The sequence below is a fragment of the Hylobates moloch genome, unplaced genomic scaffold, assembly GCF_009828535.3.
Source record: "Hylobates moloch isolate HMO894 unplaced genomic scaffold, HMol_V3 SCAFFOLD_2, whole genome shotgun sequence".
Classification (NCBI taxonomy): domain Eukaryota; kingdom Metazoa; phylum Chordata; class Mammalia; order Primates; family Hylobatidae; genus Hylobates; species Hylobates moloch.
In genome coordinates, this window is record NW_026652277.1 from 24,408,227 (window position 1) to 24,416,476 (window position 8,250).

An 8,250-nucleotide genomic window follows, 5' to 3' on the forward strand; every position below is an offset into this window, starting at 1 on the left:
TAATTGAGTTAATTTTGGGTTTTCCCTCAAGCTCCTCTTTCATCTCTTGGACATTCATCAGATTCCTGCATCCATCTAAGCTCTCTTTAGGATGCCGTTATACACCCTTAAGGAATTTTTTTTTCAACAGAAAATATGCAGAATCTGCTTGTAGAGAGAGAAAAATCATGTGAGTCTTTAACCTAAGGAACAAGATGTAAATAACCTTGTTTTGCTAATTGTGAGATTTTAGAGAAGTCACTTTACCTCTCTGGGTCTCAATATCTTCATCCTGCAAAGGAGAGAGTTGAACTGGATGAGTAGCTTTTTGAGCTGTATTTGATAGAGCCACGGTATTTTCTAGAGTAAAAAGAGAGGAGGCAAGGCCAAGTGGGCAGGGTCTGGAGTCCTCCACTCCCCACATCAACAGATGGGATTTCTGAAGTTCACTGCCTGGCTTCAAATCACAGCTCTACTATTTACTAGCTGTGTTATCTTGGGAAGTTAATTTTTCTGTTACTCAGTTTCCACACCTGTAAGGAGAGATGACAATAATACTTTTTATAGGGTTATGGAGATTAAATACATTAGTATAAATAAAACCTCATACACAGAAAATGCTATATAAATTTTGGATATTATCGGTTTTATATATTGGAGTTCCCAATAATGTTTGGGTTTAAAGGATTTAAATGTCTTCTGCTTCTAACAAAACAAAAATACTTAAAAATTTTTAAGATGTTAAGGGTCTTTAATTAGGATGTAATAAGGAATACTAATTACACAGGGTCCGTTAGACTGACATTAACCTCTCCAGCCACAGCCCCATCATTGTCATTAACACCACACCTCCCCGCCGCCAACCAGACTCTCTCCAGCATCTTTAACTCAGCACAATGGGCTGCTGCCACTCATGTGAGCTTGCTTTTTCTTCTGAAGATTATTCTGCAGTTCCATTCAAATGGCCTCTGTGTAGCTGGGCGTCTGATGCCTGATGCTAGACAGAGAAGGGCTCCGTGGCTAATCGCCTGCATTCCTGTGAAGACTGAAGGAAAAGATAAATTTCGCTAACAGTCAACATTTCAGGGAAGGCATTTTTTTTTAACAGAAAATGGTAAATATCTGAAAATATAGAAACCTCAGGCAGTTGGAAATTTGCAAGGAAGGAGTGCCTGGCAGTTCAACTGCTTTAAAATTCCATTTCCGAAGATACCGTATGAATCTAAATAAAACCTGAATGATTATGGTAATTATTCACACTAATAACCTTGCTCTGAAACTTCTTTATCAGTGCTTTTACTTCCAGAATATCCTAAGGATTGTGAGACATCTCCTTCCTTCTCTTACCTATGGAGGAAGATTCAGGTAATTGACATCATTCTCTAGAATTGAGATTATGGTACCATCTATTTCTAGACCCATCCCAATCTCAACCCTGACCTGAGCACTGATACTATCCCTGAGCAAGTCCCATTTTCCTGATTTGCTCCCCAAACATTGAACACATATTTCCTTTGACATTTGGCCAACATTTAAAATATTTTCATATTTGTTCTCCCTTTCTCCCTGCCTTCTTCTGTTTCTTCTTCCCTTCTTTTCACCCTTTTCTCCAACCCCGCCCCCATATTTCTCCCCTCTCATTCTTTCTCTCTCTCTCTCTTTCTCCCCTTTTTCTTTTCACTCAGTAAAAAGAAAAAAAAAGCGTCTGCCTATTCCTTGGAACTAAGGTTGGACAGGGGCATCACAGTCCCAGAAATATGCTAAGATTAATCCAATTTGCAAGGGCATGTAGGAGCTGTAAATATTTATGGGCAACAGAGAAGAAATTGACCCAAGCAAACAAAGTAAAGAGACTGGGCAGAGGCATGGCCAAACATCAATGACCCCAAGTGTCACTCCATGGGTGCCAGGTGCAATTAGCTGCCAGTGCCTCCCTTTGGGGTGGGAAGATGGGGAAGCAGGAGGAGGGTGGAAAATCTGTCCTTGGCATCAGGAGCAATAGAAGTATTCTCTCTCCTTTTCCTCTAACCCCAGCCCGTTTCTATCTACCAGTCTGTTGGAGGTTTTAGGGACCGATTTTATAGTCTGAAACTTTCCACACCTCGGATATGCCTATGCCTGGCTTAGATGGTGTCGTACACTCCTGGGGAAGGAGAAAACACATGCTCACCACCCACTCACTTACCCACCCCTCATCCTTAAGAGAGTCATTGCTTTTTCCGCACTTGCACCTAGGCATATGTGAGTTGTTTTAAGGTCCGGGGTTTAAAATCCATAGGATAATTTCTAGAATATTCTCTTCCTTTGTTGTAATTTAGACAGAAAAACTTAGAGATAAATGCATTGGTTTTTTATTAGATGGTTTATGACTATAAATGTATTATTACAGAGGAAAATTTTCACCAAGTAGTCACCAGCCCTCTCCTGCATTCTGTCAGGAATGAGACACTCACTATCACCAAAAGCAGCTCAGTTATGTTGGCCTCATTGTGTTCATTAGAAAAACATTTTGAGGGCCAGGCATGGTGGCTCACACCCGTAATCCCAACACTTTGGGAGGCCAAGGCAGCTGGATCACTTGAGGTCAGGAGTTAGAGACCAGCCTCACCGACATGGTGAAACCCCGTCTCTACTAAATATACAAAAAAATTAGCCAGGCATGGTGGCACGTGCCTGTAGTCCCAGCTACATAGGAGGCTGAGGCGGGAGAATCCCTGGAACTCTGGAGGTGGAGGTTGCAGTGAGCTGAGATTACCCCACTGCACTCCAGCCTGCGTGACAAAGCAAGATGCTGTGTTGAAAAAAAAAAAGAAAGAAATACATTTTGAAATCAAATGAATATCTGCTTCCCAGTTGCATATGTCCCTTGTTCTTTTTCCTACGTCTTAGGGTCTTACACAAATAATTGCACATTGCTACCTTGTGGTGTACACTGGCTGGTTTTGCTTTCTTGTTTTTGTTTGTTCATGTCTGCCCAGGCCCCTAACCCTCTCCTTCTCTTGGAATTAGTCTCAATTATGTACATCTTAGAGGGAGGCAGGGCCCTACTTCTCACTATGGACGCCAAAGGGGCTGGGTATTCCTTCTGCTCACTCTTAGATAGCAAGTGCATGGCCATTAGCCATTTGAAAGCTCTGAGTAGGATTTGTAATATGGAGCAGGAGGAGACACAGTCCAAGACTGTCTGTGGAAGCAGAGAAAGGCCTAGCAACAGTGGCCCCAAGGGTGTGGTAGAGGTGGTCCTGGGGGCGGCAACCGGGCTAGATGGTCCTTACAGAGTAACCACAGTTCTATCTTCTGCTGCCAGCCTCCCTTGGCTCTTGTGTGATTTCCCCTCCAGGTTCCCTAGTTTTCCAATGATCCCACAAGTCACCCAATAACCTTCCCACAACTTTCTTTTTTGACTACGTTAGACAGAATCCATTTCTGTTGTTAGCAGCCACAAGCCCTGACTGATACACTTTCTTTCAGATAGTCGAAGATAAGTATTATGTACACTTGATGTTTTTTATTTTTTTTTTAGACTAAACCTCCCAAGTTCCTTCACCACATGGGTCAGCTTCCCACCCCCTCACCTCATTGCTCACCTACTGATGTGCTCATTGTCTCTGGGCACTCGAACAAAGCAGGGCTGTCCTCTTTCTAGAGATAGAGATGATACTTTCAGTAAGTGCTACCCAGAATGTATGGCCACATCACGCTGTTGACTCATACTGAGTCAAATAAAATCTTAAGTTCTTTTTCTACATATTATAGGAAAGCCATATCACCCTCATTCCATAGTTGTGTGTGTGTGTGTGTGTGTGTTTTAATTTGGAACTCCCAGGTCATTAACAAGGTCAGAATTGCTCTGTCTTAGGGGATTTCAAATTCCCCAATAATTAGGTTCCTGCCCTTTTTCTCCTATGAATGAGTCTTACTTTATACCCTGTTTCCCCAGGGGTTAGTCTCTGGCCTACCCCTTACCCTTTATCCACCACACCCCCCTCACAGGACTGGATAGCCTGCCCTGAACCTTCTCCAAATTATACAGCCAACCGTGCCTAATGAAAACCACCTGCGTGCACGGCTGCACTTGATTCACTTGTTCAGCCTCTGCTTTAAATACACATGCTGGATGTGAGACCTAGGAGATTACTGGGTGGCTTTATGCATGTCACCCATTCTTTTCCTCTCAGACTGATCTAGTTTAGCTTGACTTTAAGATTAATGTCTCAAATAACTAATAAGAAGGCATATTTCATTGCCTATTCTTAATTGATCTTGGACATGGGAGAATAGGAGATAAAAAGGAGAAGATTACATTTGTTGGGTGTTTATTATATGCCTGGCATGGTGCTAGACCTTATAAGCTTTACCTAATTTATTGTACTCACCAGTTCTCCAAGATAGAGATGACTGTCCCAATTTTAGAGATCACACAAGCGTGTCTCTTAGAAAGGATAAACAACATCCATTAAGTGGAAAATTTAGAATTCAAACCCAGATATTTTGCAGCCTGAACTCTCCTGGCCTCATTCTGACACCACAGATTGAACACAAGTATGTGAATTGAGAGATTTGGAGTGTACGGCCCAGCAAAGCGTGCCACACTCCCTCTGTGATGCATTTCAGAGTCGATGAAGAATATGAGTTCTAAGAGTGACTCATGGTCTTCCTGTCATTTCTCCCCAGAAATAGCCTTGTAGCCACCCAACCTCTTATATACTGATTGGAATCAGCATGTTCAGACAACCATTCATCCTGGGAGTTCCTAATCCTCAGAGAACTTCTTGACTCTGAGGGCTACTTTTACCAAGACTATGACACATCTTGTAGCAAGAGGGTCCCAGCAGTTCCTTACACTGCCCAGAGCTTTGAGAGGGAACACAGGATGTCTCTGAGAACCAAAAATACTAAAGTAGGAATGAGCCAACCCTGCTGTAGGTTTCACTGGACTCAAGCTGAAAGGAGTGGATGGAGAGACCCAGGACCTGCTTGGCCAAGCCTTTTGATTGCTCTCAGAATTCTCTCCAAGAGGACAATGCCACTTAGAGACACACATCATGTATAAACTGAATACTGGTCAGTAGCTCGAGTCATTTCTGTAGCCAACCCTTTTCTATAAAGTACTTACAAATAGAAAAATTGTCCAGATCAAATTTCACTTCCTTTCTAGGATTCTGCCTGAGTAGGGAGGGAAGAATAAAGGCCTGGGTTATCCAGAAACTAGTAAACTGCTCTCTAATGAGAGCTGATGGTATCTTGTTGAAGGCAGTGCAATTCCAATAGCATTGGCCTATTTTTGTTTTGAAACCTCCCATCCTGGAACCACAATTGCTACTGCTTTGGTGGCAGAGGGAAGATGTTTATCCTTAACAAAGACTGTGAGCTTTCCAACCCTTTATGTAATCTCCCCGGCCACCAACAGGCCAGCCACATGGTGTCTGCAGATGCAGAGCGAGGCGGACAATTCTCATACCAGGAATTCCTCCACTGTCCTTCCAGTGTGAATAACAGGACTCTTCCCTTCCTTCCCTTCAGGCAGACAACCTGAGGCTCCATTCTTGACTGCCAACTGCCCACGCAGGCCTGACAGCAATTTGTAACTCAGCTTATACAGGCTCTCCTACTGTCTGCATTCTTGTTTGTAAAATGAGCAATTTGCTCTTGGTTGCTTGGCTTCTCTGTGAAGTCAGCCGCAAGGGCAGCTCACCAAGCAGGAGAGCTGGTCAGTGAAAGCAAACGTCGGACCCTCCAGTGCATCGCCCCTGCCTGGATCCTGTAAGTAGTTTTGTTACAAGGAGCTGCTCTCAGAGGCCAAGCGCCAGTTCTCCATGTGTGGTATCATATTTGCAGCAAGAGATAAATCAACCCAGAAGGAAGAAGCTTTTGACAGGATGTTTGGGAGGTCTGGGTAAATTCAGTGCTTTTCTGAGCAGCCACTTTCTTTTAAGAGATGAAGCATGGGAGTGGGGAAAAAGAGATGGCAAAAATGTCCTAGCTCCCACTCCAGGGGTGAAACAAACTAATACATTCATTAAATGATAAAGACATGGTGAGGAAATCAGAAACCACAGCCAATGCTTACTGCCTCAACGGCTGTGACATTATCTCACCACTCCTCTAGAACATATGTTTGACAGCAGCGTGAAGATTTGGGGTCTCAACTGTGCTCTGAACACAGGAGGGAAGAGGAGAGAAAAATTGCTTAGTAAGGGCCCACATGATGAGTCCACCAGAAATCCTGAGACCTGTCTTCCCCTCACACCTCCCTCCCACTGCCATCATCACCATCTCTACCATATGCACACTTTTGTCATCAAAAACCATCAATAACTGCCTTAAAGTGTGGCAGTTACAGCTACCCGTGTAGGACATTTGCAAAGAGGAGGTAATATGAGCTTAGTCTCCTCCCTGACCCCTTCTCCCAACCTCCTTCCGTCAAGGGGAAAAGGTGCAGACTCACACTCTTATCAAGCACTCAGATGATTTCATGGGAACACCACACTTTGTTCTATTCTGGCTTCCCTCACAAGGGGTGAGGGGCGGCACATCTTCAAATGCCTGCTGGCTTAAATGGTGACAGCTGCATGCAACGGGCTTGCTTACAGCCTGCCTGGTGCAATGAGAGATAACTGCAGGGTAAGACTTCAAAGACAGACCCACTGCAGCCATTCCAACAGCCTAGGGCTGCTGCCTCCAGTTGGTGGCTCCCTCCATGCAACAAGTGAGCCAAGGGAAACTAAGAAATTAGAACTTTCTCACATGCATTGTGAATTATGATGCAAAGAGGCAAGAATGAGCCTGGAGAGGCATTTAGGGATTTCTGCAAAGCCCAGAGTTAAGTTTTGGTCTTAGGCAGCTAGTGAGAAGAACCAGCTCATCATAGTATGTTTGACCAATACTCATGTTTCTAACAGGTTATACATCACATTTAAAGACCCAGAAATGAGGTAAGATTTTTTAGCTTTTATTTTGTAGGTGTGTATATTTCTCTGGTGTTACCTCAATTACCCATCTTTGCAGAAATCATTTATTAAAATTTGGCTCTATGTTATAATGTCTGGTGGCTTTTGATCTTCAACTAAGGAGCCGTTATGGGAGAAACTGTCACACAGAAGATTCAAGAGATGACTTGAAATCCTCAGTTCCTTGCAATGGGTAGCGCAGGTGGCTGTTTGGGGAACCACATTAAAGAGCCACTGTGAAAGGTAGTTATTTCCTGTCTTCTCCATCTGGCAGGTCCTAACGAAATGCACCCCAAGGAACAGACTCACTGTGATATTGTGTAGATGTATGTGGTTCATGATGCTTTTGGTGAGGCAATTGGTTTTGGTGAATTGCCTCTTTCTGCTTACATCACCCAACTCAGCCCCCATTTCTCCTGTCTGGATGTCAAAATCCTAACTGAACATGGGTAACTTTATATACTCTCTTCAGTTTTGTCATCTGTGAAATGGGAATGAAAGTATCTTATAACAAAGATGATTTTAAAAACCCTTGTTTTGCCTCAGGTAGTTTGACTTGGTTCTGCAACTTAAAAGGAGCCTAATTAATAAATAAATTATAATGTGTTCTTATGGTGGAATATAATATAACCAAAAATGTCTTAATTGATAAGCATGGGGGAAATATTACATTGTAACTGTTAAGTAAAAAGAGCAAAAGTTTTGAATGTAATAATCCATGTAAAATGATGAGAATAGGGCATCACATGGGCAGCACTTAAAACATGTAAGTCATTACCACTGTTACTTCTCCTTTGTGCCCAGATCAATACCATCTCCCTTATGAAGCCCTATGTCCCAGCCAGAAGTAATCTCTCCTTATAACTCTATCTAGTCACTCTGCCTTTGCCATTTCTCACTGTAGACTTGGGATCGTACTAATTTATGTCATGTTCTATCTCACCTTGTAATAAATATCCGTCCTTCTTGTTCTGCTTCAGTTAGGTTGAGTTGGCTCTGCAACTTAAAAGAGCCTATCTAATTAATAAATTATGGTCTATTCATATGATGGAATACAATATAACCAAAAATGTCTTAAGGCATGGGGAAAATGTTAATTATGCTTTGGTGAGAAAAGTTGCATAGAAACCTGTTAATATAATACATTTGCAAGCAATAAAACAGAATCAAAAAATTACACATGTATACATTAACATGCATAGAAAAAACACTGCTGAAAAATACGCCCAATTCAGGGCACAGACAAACAAAAACTCAGCAAGAACCTCCACAGACTTAAAGGTCCCTGTCTGACTGACAGCTTTGAAGAGAGTAGTGGTTC

The 8,250-nt window shown here is 42.6% G+C and overlaps 1 long non-coding RNA gene across 1 annotated transcript in view; it reads right to left on the bottom strand.

The window, feature by feature from the left end:
• Nucleotides 1–796: 796 nt before the first annotated feature.
• Nucleotides 797–8,250, bottom strand: part of LOC131381506 (uncharacterized) — an 8,332-nt gene continuing 878 nt past the window's right edge. Inside the window, exons 2-4 of the long non-coding RNA XR_009210298.1 lie at nt 7,873–7,931; nt 3,567–3,621; nt 797–1,024 (exon numbers count right to left, since the gene is read on the bottom strand). This is a non-coding gene — a long non-coding RNA (uncharacterized LOC131381506). The remainder of the gene's footprint in view (nt 1,025–3,566; nt 3,622–7,872; nt 7,932–8,250) is intronic.